This window comes from Temnothorax americanus, unplaced genomic scaffold (genome assembly GCF_048541705.1).
Source record: "Temnothorax americanus isolate GAGA-0224 unplaced genomic scaffold, ASM4854170v1 Scaffold17, whole genome shotgun sequence".
Lineage (NCBI taxonomy): Eukaryota > Metazoa > Arthropoda > Insecta > Hymenoptera > Formicidae > Temnothorax > Temnothorax americanus.
In genome coordinates, this window is record NW_027509307.1 from 179,673 (window position 1) to 202,300 (window position 22,628).

At 39.7% G+C, this 22,628-nt stretch overlaps 1 protein-coding gene across 5 annotated transcripts in view; it reads left to right on the plus strand.

Annotated features, from left to right (window-relative positions):
• The window catches only part of LOC143895838 (uncharacterized), a 128,313-nt gene that overhangs the window by 26,880 nt on the left and 78,805 nt on the right, over positions 1–22,628 (plus strand). The gene's annotated exons all lie outside the window — the stretch shown is intronic.

The following is a 22,628-nucleotide window of genomic DNA, read 5'->3' on the forward strand; positions in this document are numbered from 1 at the left end:
GCTTTCTTAAGCTTTCTATAGCTCTGTCATGTATAATCATTTTCGTTTTCTGAAAAATACGTTTCGAAACGGTTTGGAAACAAGTTCCTCGTTTGAATGGAGCTCGTCTCAACATCGCTTCGTCAGCACTTTACCGCTAACATGCGTGTGAGCAATAATTTCTGCTTTACCGGCCATCGTCGATAACGGACCTGGCGCGTGTTGCTTCGGCCTTATCATTTTTTCACGTCTCGTATTATTTCGTCAGTGCCATTTCGATGCATATGACTCTATGGAAATTTCATAGAACGCCGCTCACTATTTCGGTATATATAGACGAGAATATATCGACTCTTCTTTCCCGTTGAGAATACACGCGCGCGTATACCCAAGTTATTTATTTTGCTCTAATATAAATTCAAATGTTCCTGTATATTCGTTCGTATATATGTAATAGGTTGGCCAATAAGTCCTTGCGGTTTTTTACTTATAAATGTTACTTATAAATAACCGCACGGACTTATTGGCCAACCCAATATATTATACATTGTCGTTATATCGCTACACGTATCATCGGTTCAGCCGGCTGCGTCATAATATGCGGTCGAAAATAATCACGTAATCGCGGACATCGCGCATCAATGTAACTATTTCCGTGCGCGCGAGATCAAATCGCGCACGATTACGCGAATCACGAAAGAGGCATTATTCAAATATGCGGAAACACGTTGAGCGCCCTCGGGGCGAATAAGCGAGCGGAAAGGCCAGGCAAACGAAACTTGTGAAATATTGGCATGGTCTTAAAGCCACTCCGAAGGCTTGAAAGGATACGAGCCGTTTCGGCCGACCCCTCGCCCTCGCCTGACGTTAGGGTGGCTTTTGGGGTCGTCACGCTCTACGCCCTGTTGTTCCATTGAGACATCGTCAATTAAGCGCACCCCTTCGCTCGTCATTTTCACTGTTTGCAGGGCCGATTATTTCGGAAGGGACAAGCTCCGACTGTAATCAGTATCCGCCCCTCGGAAATGCTGTCTTTGATCCTTTTCTACTTTTGTATATTAACTATATAAACGCGCGGGATACATATAATGTCTCCGTCGACGCCGACGCGCTGTTTATCGAATTTAACATTTTCGTATTTTTTTCCTTGTTTGAAAACCGCGAATCGAAGTCTTTTGCCGCTCCCTCGAGATGATCGATATCGCGTTTAGCGCGCGACGAGGGGATAGGTCGATTTACACGAAGAGAGAAATGTTGTTTCTCTCATTTGTAGCGTATGGAAGGAAAAATGCTGACGGGAGAGGGTGCGCGCGGACGGTTCTTTGATGCAGGGAATAATATTATGGACGCCGCCGGTAGCGTTATAGTATCTCCCTTCGTCGCGTCGTCGCGTCGTCGCGTCGTCGTTCGCTTCGAGTTCGCGTGCGAGTTCAGAAATTGTTCGTAATGGCCACTTTCTTAAAAAACAACAGGGTAGAATATAATCTACAATTGGAGTAGAAAGAGAGAGAGAGAGAGAGAAGGAGAGTGGGAGAGGCGACTAGAGATAGAAACCTGATGTAATTGTGGCTGCTACTTTTGACCCCTTTGTTCCTCGTAATTGCTCCAGAAAGGAACTGAACATTTTCTCGCCGATAATTATGTCGAACAACGCGATAGAAAGCATTATCTCAAGTCGGCGCCATATTGTGGCGCTTCCCTAGTTTTATCCCCAAAGTGATATAATATATATCGCTAATTATTTTACTTTTTTAAAATTCTAGTACGCGCTTTTTATATTTGTATAAAGAGATATGCATTGTCTGTCTATCTTGCCCTTTCATTCTCTCTCGTGCGAGCGCGCGCGCGCGCGTGTTATCGCGAATCGACCATGTCGTATGTAATTGACGTGATTGATGAGCACGACTGGGATGGGAACTTTGCTTCATCTTGACTATCGAGGCAAAATATTGGTCCAACGGTTGCTGGCTCGGTTTTCGGTTACTTCATAACGAGAAACAAATTTTCATGAATTTAGAACGGAACAATTGAGGACTGTTTTCCCAAAATTGTCAAACTGTAATGAGATATTCAAAATTGGAATATATACAGTAATATGAATTATTATATTTTAAACGAGATAAATCAATTGTGCTAATTGAATATTCTGTGTGCATGTGTAATAATAATTTATATATTAATATACGCTGTTTTAAATATAATAAAATATTATTTTCTTCTCTTGCAACGCATTTATGTAAATTTTCAGAACTAAAATTTTCCGAAAGCTTTTATTTCCATTGCCGCGTTATTATACAAACGTTATAAAAACAAAAAGTATTTTAATAATTTCTGAGCAATATTTTAATGACTTCATTTAACGATTTCGTAATAATATTTTTTTTTATTATTTAGTTCGTAATGCCGAGATGGCTCGAATAAGTTTTGTAACTAATAAATTTCTATACTAATCTCGAACGGAGAGGAATGTTAGTGCAGGTGCAATATTCGCACGATACAGTTGATTATTGGAACGGAACCTATGCGGTTGCATTAGCCAATAATTATACGTACGTATTATCGCAATCGACATTCACGTTGCAATAATACTTTTATATTATTCCATTGGTTCGGTTTTAATTAAAATTTTATCGAGATTGTTTACTCCGCAATTCAAAGTTGATTACATTGAATTCTCTATTTTTACTCCACGATGCTGCCAATCGAAAGTTGGCGCAAACTCAACGAGAATCCGTTTCGCGAAACTTGCTATTCGAGTAACCACTACTAGTTTGCGTGAAGTCATGAGAAATTCCAACTACGGTTAACATTTATTTTATAACATTATTACTACTAATTCGCGAATATATATATATATATATATATATATATATATATATAAATCTGAAAATATTGAAAAGATTAAATTAATTCTCTTCCATACAATACAATGGAAGTATTTTTCTCGTTAATCCAATCTTTTAACAATAAATTTGATGAAAAGTGACTTTACGTTAATTATTTTATTATATCGTATTATCGAGCTATCTCGGGATATTATAACAAATTACATCTCTAAATTGTTCCCATTACGCACCTGTCGGAAGTACAGTTAATCGACTTTAAAGAATCCAGAGAATACTGCGCGATAAGACGATTTTATTAAATTCTACGTGAAAGAATATTTAATTAAATTGCTCGAAATGAAAATAAAACTTTATTATCTCGCCGAATTGCCGCCGTGTTTTGTTTTTACAAACATTTCGTTATACGATGAAAAATTTCTTCTCTACCAGTTTAGCCAGTTTAGAGACGGGCGAGACGCGTTTTTAACTCTGTCTAAGTAAATACAGAATAAGCTAATTAATTATTCGAGCGTGATTACGTGCAGCAGGTACACCCGGTCCGCGTGGAATGCGACGGACTTGTTTACGTGTGTACGAGACACACCGACACGCTCGCGCATACATACAATATACACGTCCCCGCGCGCGCGTGCGCGCGCCCGCGCCTGGCCTTTATCAGATGCAGCAACGATTTTACTTTCCTACCAACGAAAAAAAGATAGCGCGCGCGCGCGCGCGTCCCGCCTCGTTACTTTGTAATAGTTCAAAGAACACCGCGCGCCCGCTCCTTCCCCCGTAAGTAATTTTCGTAATTTTAATTCGCCTGCTCGCAGCACAGGCGAAAGTATGCATTTTTATCCGGCGCGTGCAAAATTTTAATTAAAATTCTCGTTTTTTCCTCCGCCCGATTCGTTCGATAAAGCAATTACGCGTGTCATTATCTTCGCCGTACATATAATAGGCACGCGCAAACGTGGAAAGTTCAATCCCCGAAGTAGATCCGGAGGAGATAAGATAATTCTTCGCGTCCCGAATCTCGAGTTCGCGGCGCGAAAGAAGCAAGACGCGCTTATTTCGTTTTCGGAGTTTTCCTCTTCCTGCCCCTCACCGTCGACACGCGAGTTTGCCGCATGCGGTGTGTCTACATACGTCGCGCTACGGAGCGACGTATGTGTTCATCGCTCCGTTCTTCTTTTTTTTTCCTCTTGCCCGCGCGGAGTACGGGAGCGCGAACTCGTCACGTTAGAATAATTCGATGTTCTAAATAAAACTCGTGGAATTCGCGTGCGCGCGGTTGTTGTTCGGCCGCTGGAGGACGGTGGAGAATCCACGACGGGTGAATGTACCCTTAAGCCCGTCACACAACGTGAGATCGCGCACGATTAAGATTCGCCGCTCGGGCGGGTCCGCCTTTTGACGAATGTCGAATATTTTATGCCGGTTTTTTTCTTCCTTTTCTTTTGCAACTCGCAAAATCCGCGATATTGAATTTCGCGGCTTAAGCTACTCAAATTGGAGCTTTGCACGCGAAAAACGTATATTAAATTTCTTCGTAAAATACATATTTATCGGAATATAATTATTCTATCCACCCCCGTGCGTTAAATCCACTCAAATGGAATAGCTAGAATTAATAGAATCATCGAATATTTAATGGCGATTCAATTAAATGGCAAAATGTACTTTATATATGTACGCTATATATGCATTAAATTGCAATCCATGAAATTACATTACATTTATACACATTGCCCGCTCCTATGATTTCAATCTCGTAAAAATTTTATTTTTAGAGATTTCATTTCACGCGCGCAAAAACAAAAGTTTTCACGAGATATATGTTGCGTTATACCCGCATTACAAATAGAAAAGTAATTACATTAAAAGGACAAGGCAGTCTGAAAATATACGTTAATTGAACCTAAAATTAAACTGCGAGGGACATCCTTACGGTGATTATTATTTTTTCCCCATTATCTGATATCAATTAAAAATCAGATATTCTCATATGTATCGCGCTCGCGTTTCTCGCAGTATAAACAATGGAAATAGAATCCGATATCTAATTTCATATTCTATTGAGATAATTTAGTTTCCTGAATGCAAGGCGGAAAACGCAGGTACGGAGGTATTAAATACGATAGGTATACGGGAATAAGTCAACATTATGTAACGCTCCTCCTTGCGACATTATCATTAGCCAAGCTCTTCTCATTAACGACAACAATGTCTACGTAGTTACCAGTATTATCATTATTATTGTCACAACTTTCCTCATTAACGAGAAAATTGAAATATTTCGCTTATGTATAGCGACGTAATATTATAGAGAAAAAAACGGACCTTTCTCAAAGAACGATTTAATAATACGAACGATTACTCATTTTTAGAGAAAAAGCTTAACGCAAGGAAAATTAACTATTTCAAGTATCGACACTTTGATGCGAATCGATATCGGTGAATTAAGCGAAATAAAGAGTTTGATACATATAATAATAATAATATACATATATATATGTGTGTGTGTGTGTGTGCAGAGATAATTTTTGTCAGAGGATATAACGATTCGTTTCGATTTGGATTTTTCAGTTGAATATAAAATAATGTCAAAAATTGATGCGGAGCTCTTAATCGTACGCATCCTATTGACTGATGTGTCTAGTAAATTTAATTAATCGATCAATTCAAGAACCATGTTGTGTTTGCATCGGGAAAGCACCAATAGAGTAGCGCACGTCGATAGAAGGTCAATGAACGTGTATATAATTTCATCAGCCAGCCACCGTTGTGTTACAACGAGGCAATTAATATATTCATCGAGTCGATTTGATGAATTAGCAAAGCAACGAGTGGTCGATCGTTGCGAAGTTTCGGATTTGGACGACACGCCGGACATGTCGGTCATTGATTTTCGGTCGCGTCGCACGGCAATATATCCTTCCCATTCTAATCATTTGTGTTTCTCGGTATACGGCCCTCGACCCACATATAGTTTCGATTATTACGTAAACCTATTTTCGCGATTTTGAAGTACATTATTTTTCGTACGTGCTTTCTTAAGATTTAAAATGAAATTTTTTCATTGTTATTCAAAATGTTAATTTCGATTCGATACCTTCTTACGATTCTCGTCCCATCATCGTCCGTCGATGACGAGGATAAAATTCCTCAAGATAATAAAATAAAGCATAGCTTTTGCCGCTTTTCTCCGGCGATACCGATATTTGGCGGGTATTAGGCATTCGAGTGGATTTATGCGAATGCAGTTCGGCGTGTGCGCTTTGCTATGATACAGTACAGTGGGCGCGCGGTGGTATTGGTGCGCGTTGCCGTTGCAACGTGGTTGGCATGGTTGGCAGAGTGGGCGACCGTGGACATGGAAACTGGGGGGATGGGAAACGAGGACAGGGGGATAGGCCACGGGGGTGTCGAAGAGAACCTATAGAACCGGGGGAGGAGAGGTAGTCCGAGCCACTGTACCGGGTAACCGGGAGCGAAGGGAGAACGAAGGAGAGGTAGTGTTATTGGTTTTTGTTGCGCATGCCTATACTGCCGGCGCCAATCTGGCGAATTATTAGCCAAGTTTAACCGGCCGGAGGTGAGATAGATTATGACAGGAGCTGGCAATTTAATACCTCCCTCCCACTGCGCAAACCTCGAATCTGGGGAATCGGGAAAGAATCATTCGATAAGTTTTCCGATGCGCGATGGGGATTCGGCGAAAATTCCACTTGTCCTTCCACACTCTTTCCGGGATATTTCCTCTCTCCCTGCACAAGTTGCGGAACTTTTATAGAGTCTTAACAGATTTCGAAATAATTTCACAAACTTTACGATACATTAATAATTTTTAATAAAACATTTTAATAAAACACTTAATATAATATATATGCGTAGATAATATTAAAACATAAAATGTGTATACTGCATGTATAATGTATAACGTATATTCTATTTAATTTTTGAACACCACAATTATTTACGTTTTATTAGTATTCCCGGTAAACTCACTAAGCTTAATTTACACATCATTACGAGCGCTATATAATGTATAGAGTCGCGAAAGTTTATCTCGAATGCGGTATTTTCTGTAATTAGATTTATGAGAGACGACTGTGGAGTAATTATTATTATTATAATAGACACACGGTAATACGCGAAAGAAGCAATAAAATGTGATTTTAATTTTAAAAAATCTCAGAGTCTTTCAATATTGAAGATTCACCCGAACCATCTCGAGATACAGCGGCGATATCAATGACGATGATGATACGGAGGATAGCGTCGGCCCTTCCAGCGACGTTAACCTTTAAATTGCTGCAGGTAGCATCCGAACGACCCAGACGAGAAACGTCTTGACGATACGCGCGTATATGTATGCGCATACTTATGTGTGTCTGTACGTGCGTACACGAGCCAGTGTCTACACGTAGGTGTATACGCGTGTATACGTATACGCGTCTTAGCCACTTTCACGGTGTGCATTTGATACCTGCAGCGGTTCTTTAAGGCGCATTCACAAGCATCTCAAGCACATTTTGCTTGCTTACGATCAACGGGATGAGATCCTCGTGGAATTGTCGGAACTTGCTCTATATACTAATAGTATATCCGCTCATGCGTTTAAATACACAATATGTTTCCCACGAACACCGAAATGCGGACGGAATAAAAATCATTGGATACTATAGTAAATCTTTTCGTGTTTTACACTACGTTGTACTTTTTTATTCTTTTTTATTTGTAGAAACAAGAATCGGAGGACAGATTAATTTAGAAATTAATTTGCACGATTTTGCGTTGTCTTTTTGTTAGCGATGATAAATCGTCCACGCGATTTCAAGTTTCTCACAACTCGTTGGTAAACATCGTTCTTAATCATTAGCAACATGCTAATGATAAATTTAAGAAATAATCTACATAATTTTACGTTTGCCTTTTTGTATAATGACGACGATGACTCCATACGCGCTTTCAAGTTTCTCGTCGATAAACTATAGTTCTTAATCATTAGCAACATGCGAGTTTGATTCATAGGTACGATTAAATGCAGGAAGACATGTATTTTGATGCCAGCGATCAGTAATTTTCGCAAGATGGACTAAAGTTTATGCCGTGTACATTCTCCCGAGGCGGATAGGGTCGAAGGACGTGGCGTTTCCTCGAAACGTAACGTAACTCCATCGAAGTTTGCGCGTAACATTACGCTAATAGCTTTATTACGTTGCCGCACCGCGAGCGACTTGCTCGCCCAAACTGTTTCCATCATTTTCTAGATTGTCCGATCGGCTAATTCCAACGAGACGCCCCGATAACCGTGAGAGATACGTCGGCATATTCACGTCATAAACATGTTTAGGTATATTGTATTGCCAATAATTATGATTCTTCAATCGCGGGGGTCGGCGGGGATTTTGCGAACTCGTACGTTGCGTAATGCTGTCACTGCTTGTGACATCTCATTAAAATTCACAGCTATAACAATTAGAAATCGCATTTATATAATGATCAGTTTTACGTTTACGATTTTTTTTTTAATGGAAATTATCCGCAGTTCCGTTTTATGCGTTTTCTCGTTTTTACCTATATAAGAATTGGAAATTGCGATTCTTCGTTTACCATTTCTCGACTATAATAAAAATGAGATTTATCGATAAATTGATTTATACATCTATTGACATTTTGCATGTAGCGAGGTTTACTCTTTTACATTTTAACTTTTAAATTTATTATTGTTTTGATTATTTTGCTTGACGCCGGCATAAAAATAACGTTTAACGTCGCGAGATAAGATATGCGTGAAGATGCGTCGAATCTGATAAATATAAATAATATTTGTGCCACGAAATGTGTGCCATTCTCGCAGACGCAGCACTCGCAGCTCAATGCGTATCGCACGGGCGTGGTAATAATTATTATACTAATATCATTAGCGCGGTGTGCTTGTTTAAAATTCGAATTTACGGCTCCCCGTGCGGCCCCGGCGATCGATGCAGCATTAAATTACCCCGGAGTCGGGGGCTAAAATTCCACGCCGAACGAGTCTCGCGCGGAGTGCTTGGCTCCGTAATAAAGTCCGGCGTTGTTACAAAACATTAAGCTCGCCGTTGCTCGGCCAAATTGTTGCGCCCCCGCCTTTTCTCTCTCGTAATTTCGCATCAAGTCGGACTTGACAAACGCGGAAGAGAACGCGCCCCCGTTCTTCGCGCCGTTACGCCTGTTACCCAAATCGAGTTGACTACCTTTATGGCTTATCGATCATAGCATAATCGAAGCATGATTCGATATTAGGACCGGGGGAGGATATACGGGCGTGGGGAGAGCACGAAAGAGAGGCAATGTAATTTTACACGCTGCTGTACATTCCGTGTACAGCTCGTGCAGTCCTTTGACGAGATTGGATAATTCTAATACATAGTCGGGCGCACGCTTGCTTGTATATGTAGTATGCTTTTGACCAACTCCAACAACTGTACGGATTCTCCCTACAGGAATGTGGTAGGGATTTCTCCTTGCTGTCCTCCTCGTGCACTTCTCTCCATCATCCTCTCTCTCTCTCTCTCTCTTTCTCTCTCGCGCGCGCGCGCTCTTTCTACCAACTTTCTCACCTTTCTTAGCTTCTTCTATTTATCCTAAATAAATTTAAAAGAAAAACTCTCCAGTTTTCTTTTCCATATTTTATATATATAAATATGAGATATATTGTATATATACATTTATATATACATATACATATACATTTGCAAAGAATAATAGAAATTCATTGAATGGAAGATTCTCGAATTAAACCTCTTCAAGTTTCATAAAAGTCGTGACTTTACTTTAACGAGAGCTCATCAGGATAAAGATAAAGTTACCGCCCATCGAAAAGATTTCATGACGTTTTCATCATCAAAGAGAGTGCAGTTACACATTTTTCAAACATTTTTAATATAATAGCATTTGAAATGTTATGTGTGTTGCACACACTTTGTATCTTTTTTTTAATATAAAGTTAATTAACTATGAATATTTTAAATATGAACAATTTTTAAATCTCTAATAAAGATATATGATGAGTATTTTTTTTATGGGGAATATTATTCAATATATCAAATAAAACATATCGTGTATAAAATAAAATGCACTTTTTATACTTTTTATGTCTCAAATCGTTTGAAGAATATTATTAAATGATGTAATATTGTAATCGTATACCCTTTTGCGTACGTTTACACGCGGTAAATTAATTTCGTTATTTATCGCTCGCGCAGATTACATATACAATCCGTACTCTAATTGTGACAAACGCATATATAAATGCTCGAAATAGCGTTTTTTTAACCGCGCCGCAAAATATATTCGCCGATTCTCGTAATCCTCGACTGGCGGCGGATCGACCGGCCGCAACATTTTCGCGGTTGCAATTTTTCTCGCGCGGAGATTTTATTTAAAGCCCCAGGTCGCAAGAGTACCGGTTATTTTCGTTCTCCCGGTATTTTTAAAGCCGATCCTCTCTCCTTCACGGCGAAATGATTACTTGTAGCGACGGTATGGGCGGAGTGATAACAAATTCCGAAAGTCTATACCAACATCGGTGTCGCCAGTTTACTCTGCGTATTATCGGCGCGGAGAGTTACACGCTCACTATTACATTTTAACGTATATATACGGCTATACACACACGTACGCACACGTATACCAACAATACTCGTTTGTGAGGATCGTTACCTCGTGCTCGCCGAAGAAACGGCTTTCTTTCGTCTTTATTTTTTCTCTTAAAGGTATAACGCTAAAGGCTATTATTCCGAAATAACGCCTAATCGACTGAGAGAACCGTTTGCGCTAAAATCGCTACAATTTCTCGACATCTTATATGAATACACCTTTCGCGAAACATTTCATTTTTATACGCGTACTTGGCGCGGATTCGGTCACTTTTTTCCTTCTCTGAAGTTGATTGCAATCTCGCGATAAATGGTGTTTTTTTCTTTTAAGCTCATTGCTCTTAGCGTTTGAAGCGTATGCATGATGGAATGTTCAGTCATCGGATACTATCCGGCGAAATGGAGCAATTGGATCTGTATTATTTTATATCGCAGAGTGTCCCGCCCGGGTGTGGCCTCATTTTCGTATTGAACCATTTGAACGAGCTCGAACACGCAAACGTGTTTCGAGCTTTGCTTTCGATAATCATCTACCGAATGAAAAGCACGTACACGCTCTATTGCGTATCAGCTTACTGTCCATTTATTTCATATCGATCTTTAGTGAAAAACGTTAACAAACGTCGAGAAATTACAAATATAAACCGATTATTTAACGGACAGAGGGAACAATGAAAATTTTGAACGGTAATTGATTTTGCTGCGCCGATTTTATGACATGTGTTTTTCCGTAAATCGGGATTTTTGCGCAGCATCAGTTTCGAAATAAAGATCTGCTATAAATATATATGTACAATGTATAACCTTTAGCAAAATGCATTAACATTTTTATAATACACGTTTTTTCATAATATAAGAGATAAATATATTAAATTTAAAATTATACTCAAATATACGTTGCACACATTTTAATATTTTTAATTAAAATTTTTAAAATAGCATATACATATTATATCAGAGAGAAGAAACTTTTATAAATTTATATTTGCAATAACGCGAAAATCGTTATTCCTATGGCACTTTTATTTGTTCAAGAATAGACATTTCCATTTCAGTTTTGTTGTTGAGACTGAATCGCTGCGCCCTAGAAAGTCTCATTCAATTTTCCATTCGTGATATATCTATATATCTATATGTATGTGCGTGCCTATATATATACAATATACAACTTTTATATCCTTTCCTTTGAATTTCACTTTATTGAAAGATTGCATTTATTTCTCTAGCGCAACCTATCATTGAGCAGAACGATAAACTCAATGTCGACGTACATACATATATGTTTAAATTCGAAATAGAAACGTACGCCGTTTATAAAATAAATATTTTATAATTATAAACATGTAAATAAAATTGAGATAAAATGAGAGGACAAAAAATAGAAAGAATTCTTTCCATTAAATCTATTTTAATGACGCAAGACATTATTACTATATCGCAGTTAACAACACGAGACACGCTGTGACTACCTACAAAGGTCTTATATCTCTGTCATTCTACAAGTAAAGATAAAATCACGGTTTACGCCTATGCGGCTTGCCCTGTCGTCCATTAAAAGTCGTCGGCCCTTGTCTCCCTCTGTGAGGAGCACAAAAACCAGAAAACGTAAAAGGCATGGCACTCGTTCGAAACCAGTTCACGCTCCGGGGGAAGCTGCACACAGCGCAGAGCAAAATAGATTGTTAACGAATAAGGCGAGGGGGGAGGGAAGCTCGACAATAAGATTAACACGTGGGGAAATAATCACGTCCCTCATTAATGATGCGCGCATGAGGACGCCGATAGTAAATTATCAAGCGTCCCGAAACGCGATATTTGCCTTTTAATCTTTTAAAAAGATGAAAAACCTCGCTAGGTACTGTATGTCGAAACTAATAATAATTTATGTAATAATAAAAAAATGAGGCAAAAATTTTTTAATAATAATAAAAGCTCTTGTGCCGGTAGAGAACATATATTACATTAAAAGACAAAATGTGAGAGAACATATATTACACTAAAAAACAAAAATGTGGGGAATTTGCAATTATGAAAAATAAATTTGTGAAATACCGAAAGTTGAAATGGACGAATGAAAATAATAAAGAAATAATGAAATATCTTTATATATAATTTGGAAATGATGTTTAATTTTTTTGTAATTTTTTTAATCGCAATTTATTTCACAATTACTTGGAACTTTTATGCATTTGTGGTTCAGAAATTTGATATTCTGTTACACTTCTTGAAGTTAAGCCGCGATCCAGCCCTCATCCGACGAGTTTTCAATAGAGTATTCTTCGGTTATACCGCTTGTTTTCTTCGCCTTCGACCTGGGAGATCGATATACATATATGTACATACGTACATATATACGCCGGGTATTCAACGAATTGGAGTATTATGGCAAGCTTTTCTGCATGCTTCACATCGTACATTTGCGAGTATTTTCAAGATGAAAATATTCATAAATATTTATAAGTTAAAATTTAAGTAATTTAACATATGTTGATGAGATAAATTATTAACGTTGCACGACTACATATATCTTTTGAAAGTGTAAAAAAAATAAAAAACGATAAATCATTATTGTTTTAAGAAACGCTTTTCGATTTTATTCAAATTCCTCACATTCTTCGAGTGTGACAAATTAAAATAATTTTTTAATAATATTGTTTGCAATAACACTGTTAAATTCGTAATGTCAAATTATACTCAAATTGAGTCATTTCTAACCATTTCTATAAATCGTCATTGCTTCTACTCAACATGTCGTTAATTTAACTAAACCAAGTATAGCTAAAATAATATTGTTTCGTGTTAAAATAATAAATTTCAACACACACATGATAGTTAAAAACAACAAAATGGTCATTTAGCTCCAAGTATTGATTTTAAATTTCGTCCTTTAATATTAGTGCAGATTTCTCTCGCTCGCGTATAATAGCAAACTTTTTACACTTTTCTATTCTAACTTCACGGTAAATTTGCAAACAAGCTACAGGCCAATCTGAGTTCTATGATACAAGAGATCACAAAAGATATATCCGTGCGAAAAGTCGTGATTTACGTCGAGTGACATTCGTGTCTATTCTCTTCGTCCGTATTGAGCAGGCAATTCACGTCGGCGTGTGTCACATAATCGCTTTTGAATTTATTGAATTTCTATTTCCGTCGACGTCGGTCTACGCCAATGCGCTCTCCCGGAGTCCGGCGTTCGCGCGCGCGCGCGCGGCCGGAAGACACGAGAGAACGCGGTATTCCTCCTCGAGAGTATCCCTAAGGCCCCATTGACCTACGAATCGTTCATCTTTACACGCGACGCCTCTGATTTTCACCTTTGACAGGTAAATGAGGGGCTGATGAGATTCGTCTTGAAAATATTCTCGCGGGCAAACCGAATTATCTGACGGCACTCATCGCGCAATTAACGCGATATAATTCCATCGTCGGCACGGAACGATCGAAGGGCTATATCTTACTTTCCGTTTCGACCAGCGCGCGTTGACGATCTTAATGACGATTTTAATCCGCGAGATTATTCGCGATCGGAATAATTGCTCTCGAAAATCATAACTTTTGTAACTTTTATTGCCGAACAAACGTCGCTTCTCTCTGTCGTTTTCATTATTTCTGCACTTCTCTTTTTTTTTCTTGCGATCTACCTAAGTTTTTAGTATACGGTTAATTACAATGGAGTGGTAATTTCGATTTTGTCACGGCTCGAGAGCATTATGAAAATGAGGAAAGTTAATTTAATATAAATGCTAAGTAGTATACCCGTGCGCACGCCGCGCTCCACTGTGTTGAACGCGTCGCAATCCGCTACTACACGTTTGCTCAAAGCGAATGAGTCGAAGCTCACGAGGCGGATAGGAGAAATCTCAGGAGTTCGATCATTTCTTTCAACTGTCAATTCATTCGCGATAGATTTTCCTTACGCGGTCACACTCTGAACGAACGAATTCAAACGTTACGTCCGGTCGTGATTGATAATTTCCTTTTTCTCTCTCTCTGTCCCCCGAAAAAGAAAAAAATGCAAATTAAATCCCGCAACACGTTGTAACGCAATCCCGAACGAGAAATCGCCTTATAAAATATGACCTCCCGTACGAGTGCCACGGTACTTACACCATATTACGGCCCGACGTGTGTAAACATGTATACCTATATATATCCTTATTCGAGTCTGGATGGGAGAGAACGACGCGTTTCCATGGTAACTCACCCCACCTATCAAATTTCTCTCTTTCTCTCTCCGTCTTTCGCTCTCCCGTTTCTATCTTTTTCCTCTCCCTCCTCCCTCTCTGTTGCTCTCTCCGTTTATCCTCGTCCACCAGTCTCATCTCCTACTACTACTCCTCACATCGCTAGCTCCAAGCTGCACTCCTTCCCCTCTCTCTTTCTCTCTCTCTCTTTCTTTCTCCCTTTCTATTTCCCTCTCTCCCTCCTTTCTCTCTCTTTCTCGTGCTCGCCCTCCCCAGCTTTCCGCTGCGGAAGAAAACTATTCATTGTCAATACTCGAGGCCCGACATTCTCCGACCGTGAAACCAACTTTCTCTTTTTCTGTTTCTTTCTTTTCACGACGACGAATTTCCTGACTGAAGGCATCCTTCCTCGCACCTTCTTCTTTCGACCACTGTTCTTGCCTTTTTCTAACGACCCTACCCTAAGGTCGATGATCTTTTATCATACTTTGGAGAGAATTATTTGGGGGGAGGGAGAGCCTGGGGAGTGGGCGAGAGGGACCGAATACGATATCTCGTCGTGATTACGCGCTATAAGCATCGAGCGAGATAAACTCGCTCTCCTGGATTGATTTACCTCCAAGTAATTACGAGAACGCGATTACGGCTACGTAATTGTAAGCGATCTAGCGCGTTGCACGCGCGCATTATCCCATCGTGATTTTCCGCCGTGCCGATCATTCATAAATTGACATCCCAGATATTTGATCGATCAAATCGAATACTCCGAGCGGAAGCGAGCAGGACAAAAGGGCGAATTTAAGAAAGGAACTGCAAGACACGAGAGAGAAAGAGAGATAGAATATGTGACAGTTATGGTTTCGAATTTCATGTACCCACGTAATTCATGTTAATTGATATTCAGAAGGATCCAGCCATTGTACGGTGTATCTTTCGAAAACAGCCCGGATCTCTGTCCGCCCGTCGACAGCCTCTAAACCTGACCCTCGACATCCCTCTCGGGAGTTAGTACAATCAGCGGCTTCCCCCTTCTGCTTCAACAAAGCCAATGCGGAAATCTTTCTCGCTTCGCGACTGACTTGACGATGGCTGCTGGACTCGATGGCCGACTCACGTTGCGGAGTAATAATTGTACGCATCCGCTTGGACCGTGTCCATGAGATGCATATTTCGAGAGTCGCCTTTATTAAAACCGCAGATGGAGGGAGACGAGCTGAGATCGAAATCTTCCGTGCGCTATGAGGGCTGGCGTCCTATCTTCGGCTTGATACTCAGCGGCGATAGAATTGCGAGTCGTTCCGCTTTTGGAGCTGTAAATATGTAAATAATTGTATTATTCGAACTTGTCGAATAAATTTGAATATACGAGATTCCTCATGCGGCTATATTCGATATTCGTGTTTTCGAGAGGAATACTAAAATATTTCATTATATGTTTGTTGAATGTTTTTTTTTTGTTGATGCAAATATTTAAATATTGAAAACAAATTGTGATATTTTTAAATATGTTAATCGACCAATAATAAAGTAAAATATTCGATAACCCGGTACTTTGAATATTTTCTACGTCTGATGGATATTATTTCAATTTGATTTTGAAATGATTCCCTCCGATGTTCCGAGGCTATTTGCAAAATTAAACGAAGGCTGCGTTAGGATTGGCGCTACACACAATATTTACCAAACACATACGTCTAAACTTCGTAACGTTACGGGTCTGTTTAAGCTCCCGCGAGCGCAAAATCGACCGCGCGCGGGGATGAATTCGCGTGTCATGGTTATGATCTCACGCGTTTAACGCGGATAAACGGCAGAGTCATTCAATCTCGAGATTAAAACACTACAATTATAGAAGATTGATCGTGATTCGACGTGTGCGATTCTCTTTGTCGAAAGATTTACACACAGGTTTGAGAATTAGTTCAGCTCCGGATTCCGTCGTTTTCTCGGCACACCGTCTGCTATTTTAAAGTATAAGTGCTCGGAGAAAATGCTCCCGTGAGAATCCGCGTACATGCGAGTACCAAGATTTTTTAACGGGAGGACGCGAAAACAAAAGACGCGTTTATTCGGGCAATTTAGTCAACGGGGGGGAGGGCGGGACGACGATCGATAATAATCTCGCGCGCGTGGAGAAAAAGAGGGATATATATACGTGACGTTCTCCCTTGAGTGTCAAAACCACGCGCGTTTTCCCGATGGATTGCGGTAAATAACTTTCATTGTTGGTTGATTAGTTTGTCGCTTACGTAATCTCGGTCAAGTGAAACGACGGATTAAATACTCCGGCGTGAGCGGCGTGTCCCTGTCGCGAAACATTTTGCGCGCGAATGCACAAAGGACGAGCATTCGAAAACGTCTTTTTCGGCGATTGCGTTCTTCATTCGAAGGCAAATTTTCGACACGAAACAGTGCGCGCCCGAGAACAAAAACGAATAAACTTCGCGGAACGTTTCGTGGAGATATTTCCTACGGAAATTTTTGTTCGCTGTCGCAAAGAGATAAACGAAATTTTAACACCGAGTTTATCTTGGGCGCCTTTTCGCCTCGCGAAATATCTTGTATATATACGCCCTCCTTTCTCATTTTTTAAAAATATTTAAACGGTTACACCGATATATTGTTCCCCACTGTAAGAAATCAGAAAAATTAGGGGAGAAGAGATCGAGGGGCACGTAGGATACGCTCATTTGGCAACGAAATGGCGACGCCACGTTGGTGATACAGATCTTCTTCGTTGCATGCTTAATTTCAATTTAATGAAATGACTATGAAATCTAATGCTTCTCTCTCTTTACCTCTTCCTCAACAGTACACGACGAGACGAAACATATATCGACGGTAATATCTAACGAATATTTTAAAATCGAAACATATCGATCGTACATCGCCGCGTTTTATGCGCGCAATTATTTTTTCATTCATAACGATGGTGGATGTTAGCGAAACATTCTTCATGTTTTAGTAAAAATTCTCGGGCGAAGTATATATATACGTCATTAAAATTACTATGAAATTTACCCGTCCGTTACGCGCCGGAAATATAACTTGCGCGCGTACGAGGCAGAATAAATATGATGCCAGCTAAAGAGATAACAGTTATGATAACGAAAATATGGAAAATGTAGAATACCGCGCGGCTTAATATGGAGTGCTTCGTCGAAAATACGAGTGTATTTCTCTATATATTATTTTATATGTTATTTATGATTTACATATTTGTCCGCAACGGTTTTAATTAAGCAGTCGTGAAATATTTTCGTATATTAATGTACATGCCGCAAAAATATGAGAATAATGGAAAATGAAATGACGAACTTTTTATTAACAGTGATTAAGCTTTACGAACGTTATTTCGTCTCTAATCATAAATAATGCGAGCGAAGCGCATTTGCGCGATTTTATTTCAGAGATAACGTTTTAAATAAACAAAGAAAAAAGCGATAGTTAAACATTTAAATTATTCATTTTGAACATGGTGTACATTCAATTTTGAAAGTCATGCTAAAAGCAACAAACCACTTATTTACTTATGCTCGTCGAGATACTGACGTTGCAAAATACGCGCCACGCCATTTTCTTTGTACTCGCAAAACTCGATTAGTTTTGGAATATCACATTTGGTTACAGGCAGCACGTAATGGTTAAACGAAAATAACGATTTCGATATAGGAAATGATTGTGGTAAACGGGTAACGTGTTACGACGGCAAACACAGTAACGATTAGCGGGACGTTATACGCCAATGGTGATACAGGCGAGGCTGCAGTCTGTTTAAAATCATTGGCGTGGCAACGCGTTTCGGCGTTCTGCATCGTGACGCATATTTTACGATTTACAAATCGATGTCTCGCCGCCGGCGATCAACGCCGTGCCGCCTTTACCCTCCGTTAATGTTTCTATTGCGCAAATCTCTTACTCGTATTGGCTTTTTCTATCGCTCGTTTTACAATCGATTCGATTTTAAGAAGGAACAAAAACCAACGAAGAATTATTTTCGAGATAACGATTAACATTTATTATCGGAAAAGAGTAAAAATGTATTTATCATAAACGGCTTATCAACGATCTTCAGTGACGAAATAGCTCGTTTAATAAATCTTTCGAGGTACCCGCGTTTTGCTATTGGTAAATATATGTATAGTGGTAACTCGCGCGCTCAAAGGAATATCTCTCGTTGCCTATCGCGAAGTATGTGTATTGTATGAATCATCGCTGTGGTGTGCATACTTTCCGTATTTTATAACTGTTCCAGCAGAACAGTAGAAATGAAAGTCTAACGAAATCCAACTTGCGCGCGGTACGAAATAATATATTTTTACAAATGTATTTTATATAGTTGTTTGAAAAATATATTATATTTTCCATCAATTTGCAACGACTCTATGCTATATATATGTGTATGTGTGTGTGTGTATACATATGTACACAATTGGTATTCGATGATCGATAAATGCAATTTCCGTCGCTTCTCCCATTGCCGATAATACTGCGACGTAAAATCTGCGAAAATTCTTTCGCAAGAATCTTCCTAAAATTAAGTGAAAAAATCTTCTACACCTAAACGCGATCCACCAAGTGATCGCCGGCGGTGTTTGTTTTTCTTTTCGGTGCGTGTATATATTTATGTGGCACACGACGAAGTTCCAAAGATCCGGGCTTTTCTCGTGCGAATTAAACGTAATCTGCGCCCAGCCAGCTTCTCATCTCCGAGTTTTTTGATTTTACGTGTGACCGGTCGAAAAATAGAGAAAGGCCGGAGAGACTCGCGGCCACTAATGCAGACGCCTATGTACCGTCCTTGGTACTTGCCGCGCCGATCAAGTATTGTCCGCGCGTAGACCGCTCGACGCGACCGTCGACGGACGAAACATCGCCGACGCGGTCGGCGAGGGTTTCACAATAATAGGAAAAAAAGGCGACCCTCGCTATTCAGACCCAAAGCGGTTATTTCTCACTATAATTTAATAACGATCTGTATTTTGATAACGATATTATTTCACACTGTTCGAAAGAGAATCGTTTTCGAAAATTTTACAAATGACTCGTATAGCATCGATAATTATAATGATGCCGTGGAAATGCTTCGAATCCATGAAGGACGCGATTGCCTTTTCGCGCGCGCACGTGTGTGTGTGTGTATGTGTGTGTGCGTGCACGTGTGCGCCGGTGGACCAAAAACTTTATAATCTTCCCAGTTACCCAAAAACCAATTAATATGAACAATACGATCCGCGCGACTGTTTCGGGGTTTTCATCGGCATTACTTTGTTTTCGCGGCGCAGAATATTGGATCATGCGAATAAAAGTGGAGCGAATGCTTCTAGTAGGAGATAAAAGTAAAAGCAGTTGTTTTGAAGTAAAAGCATGAAGCGAGAGCGTATCCTACATTTCGCATGAATAATCTCTTGCTTTTACCGCGAAGAATTTGCCTCGTGTTTTGAAGTATAATGTACGTATACGAAACGTCAGATAGCTACAATAACTAACTTCGGCAAACGTAATTGTATAATATCCGATTTATTATTTTTATCGTTTATATTTTCTGCAAGCTTTTGTGCACAGACGCGAATCTTTTCATCGCGATTGCAATTAAATGCTTCCATATCGTTATTCATACTTTGAGAGCATCTGCTCCGGAATTTGTATACATTCGATCCATTTTGTTAACGCGACCAGCATAACTGCTTGAGAAACGACCTCATTAGTTCCATTTTACCCTCGTAATTTCCCTCGTCTAATCAATTCCTTTATTGTTACGACCGTCGAAGCCCAGGTTCAAGAACTTTTCTCGGTCGGTACGGCGCGTACCGCCGCTGCAAAAGCGGTTTAGCGCCTCTTAAGCCTGATCTACAATGTGCTCTTTGCTTTCTGTTTTTTGCTCTTAACCTGTTTGCGACTATCCTGTATTTCGCAATTGCGTCGCGTAACGCGATGTTTTTTGCTCTCTGTCGCCTAAGATAAAAATTGACGAACTTCAGAAGAGACAAGAAACATCACGTTACGCGACGGAATTGCAAAATACGAGATAGTCGCAAAGAGGTTAAGAGCAAAACACAGAAAGCAAAGAACACATTGTAGATCAACCTCTTACACGCGCAACTCGTGAATGTAAACGCATACTCAAGAGAGCCTTCTCGTCGGCGACACATTTTGCATCGTGCGTATATATAGTGCGTTATAGTGCCACGACTTACAGGTGTCGCGATGCATCGTTCGCACACGCACACACGGCCGCGTGTGACAGTGACAAAACAAACGGTGACGCATTTTATGCGTGTATGCCCCGGTATAGGCACACACATACACACCCACACGTTGCCCTCCGCGTGGGATAAAACGAGGAAAGCCAGCGGGCGGCCGGACGAGAGTGAGAGTTCGAAGATCTCTAAGCGGTTTCTCTATATCCGCGAGAGAAGAGCGCGATCATTACCGCACGTCGCGATTATGCGTGAACACGGGAAAAAAAAACAACGAACCTGCCGGGAGACGAGACCACGGCGTGTAATTAAAACAGGAAAGAGAGGGGAAAGAGCAAATAGCGAGCGACGGTTTAATTAATGCGCGGGGTCTTTGTGTACGGTGCGTTTCTGTATGTTAATTAAAATTAACTGATTAAACAATTTGATGTTCTCTCTTTCTTTCTCTCTCTTTCTCTCTCTCTCGCGCGCGCACGCGCGCGATTTGCGATTTCTCTCTGATAACGGCAATCCTGCCGAAAACTTGATTTGTGTAAGGATGACGTACTATCCGAGCGAGAAAATAATTAATTAGCAATGCGCTATCATGTCGACCGTACAGCTGGTGCAGTAATTTTCTAATGAGTCAGCCGATAGCGTATATAGCCGCACGCAAACGCTCGAGGAAAAACATCGGTCGTATTAAAGAGTTAAAAGGCCATTTGTTTAGCGTTAATCTATAGGAATGTATATGTAATTGAGCCGGAGCGTCATGTGTATCCGTATATCTCAATATACACCACAACCTAAGAACTTTTTCGCGCGTTTATTTTATTCTGTCGCGGTGACTTGAATAATCGATGACGCTTGCTCGATGGAAAATCTTTTTCTATCGTAGCGCGCTTTGCTGAAATTGAAAGTCTCTTACGCTCGGGCTTCAAATTAAAAGTTGTTACGTTACGTAAAAAATTATTAAATCGTTACGTTAATTAAAAAATTAAATTATATTTTATAATATTTAAAATTCTAGTATTTTCTACTGGATATCTCCCGTAATACGCGAAACTGCATGCATTTATATTTTTGCCATTTTCTATTCTATTTGTGTATTTTTTAACTCTGCATTAAATTTAACGATGCGTACGCGCGCGCGCGCGCGCGCGCGGAGTACCGCGTTGTACAAAAACTTTCGCGAAGAAAAAAAAATTTGTCGACGTTCCATTTACGCGTTGCGCGTAATCTCGCGATCGCGCACTTTCGCAAATAAATATTATACATATACCTTGCCGTTTGAGAGAAAAACATTCAGGCATTCTGAAGTTCACATCAGACAGCTAATTATTTGTTTTTGATCATTACTGTACCGTCTGTATGTTTTCTCCGTGGACGCACGCACGTGTGTGTCAATTTTGTATTCAGGACGCAAAAAAATATTAACGAGCAAGAGAACGGGGTATAAAACTATCAAATTTAATACATCAAAGGATATTATATGGAAAGAGATACGGCGACGCGCATAATGTCGCATAGAGAATGGCAACAACAGATTTTACCGTCGCGAATTCAAGAGTCCTATCTCGATAGGCTATCTCGGGTCAGCGAATGATGGCTCATTCATTCAAAGTTCTATTTTGTCCTAAGAAAATATATACCGAGTTATTTTTTATCACATACAATATCGAGCGCATATGCGCAGTAACTTTTTATCTTTTTTTTAAACAAAGCTTGTTTATACTGGATATAACACTGTATTTAAAATTTTTTAAATTTAATTATATTGTCGAATTTCTCTCTCGATACGTGTTATACAAA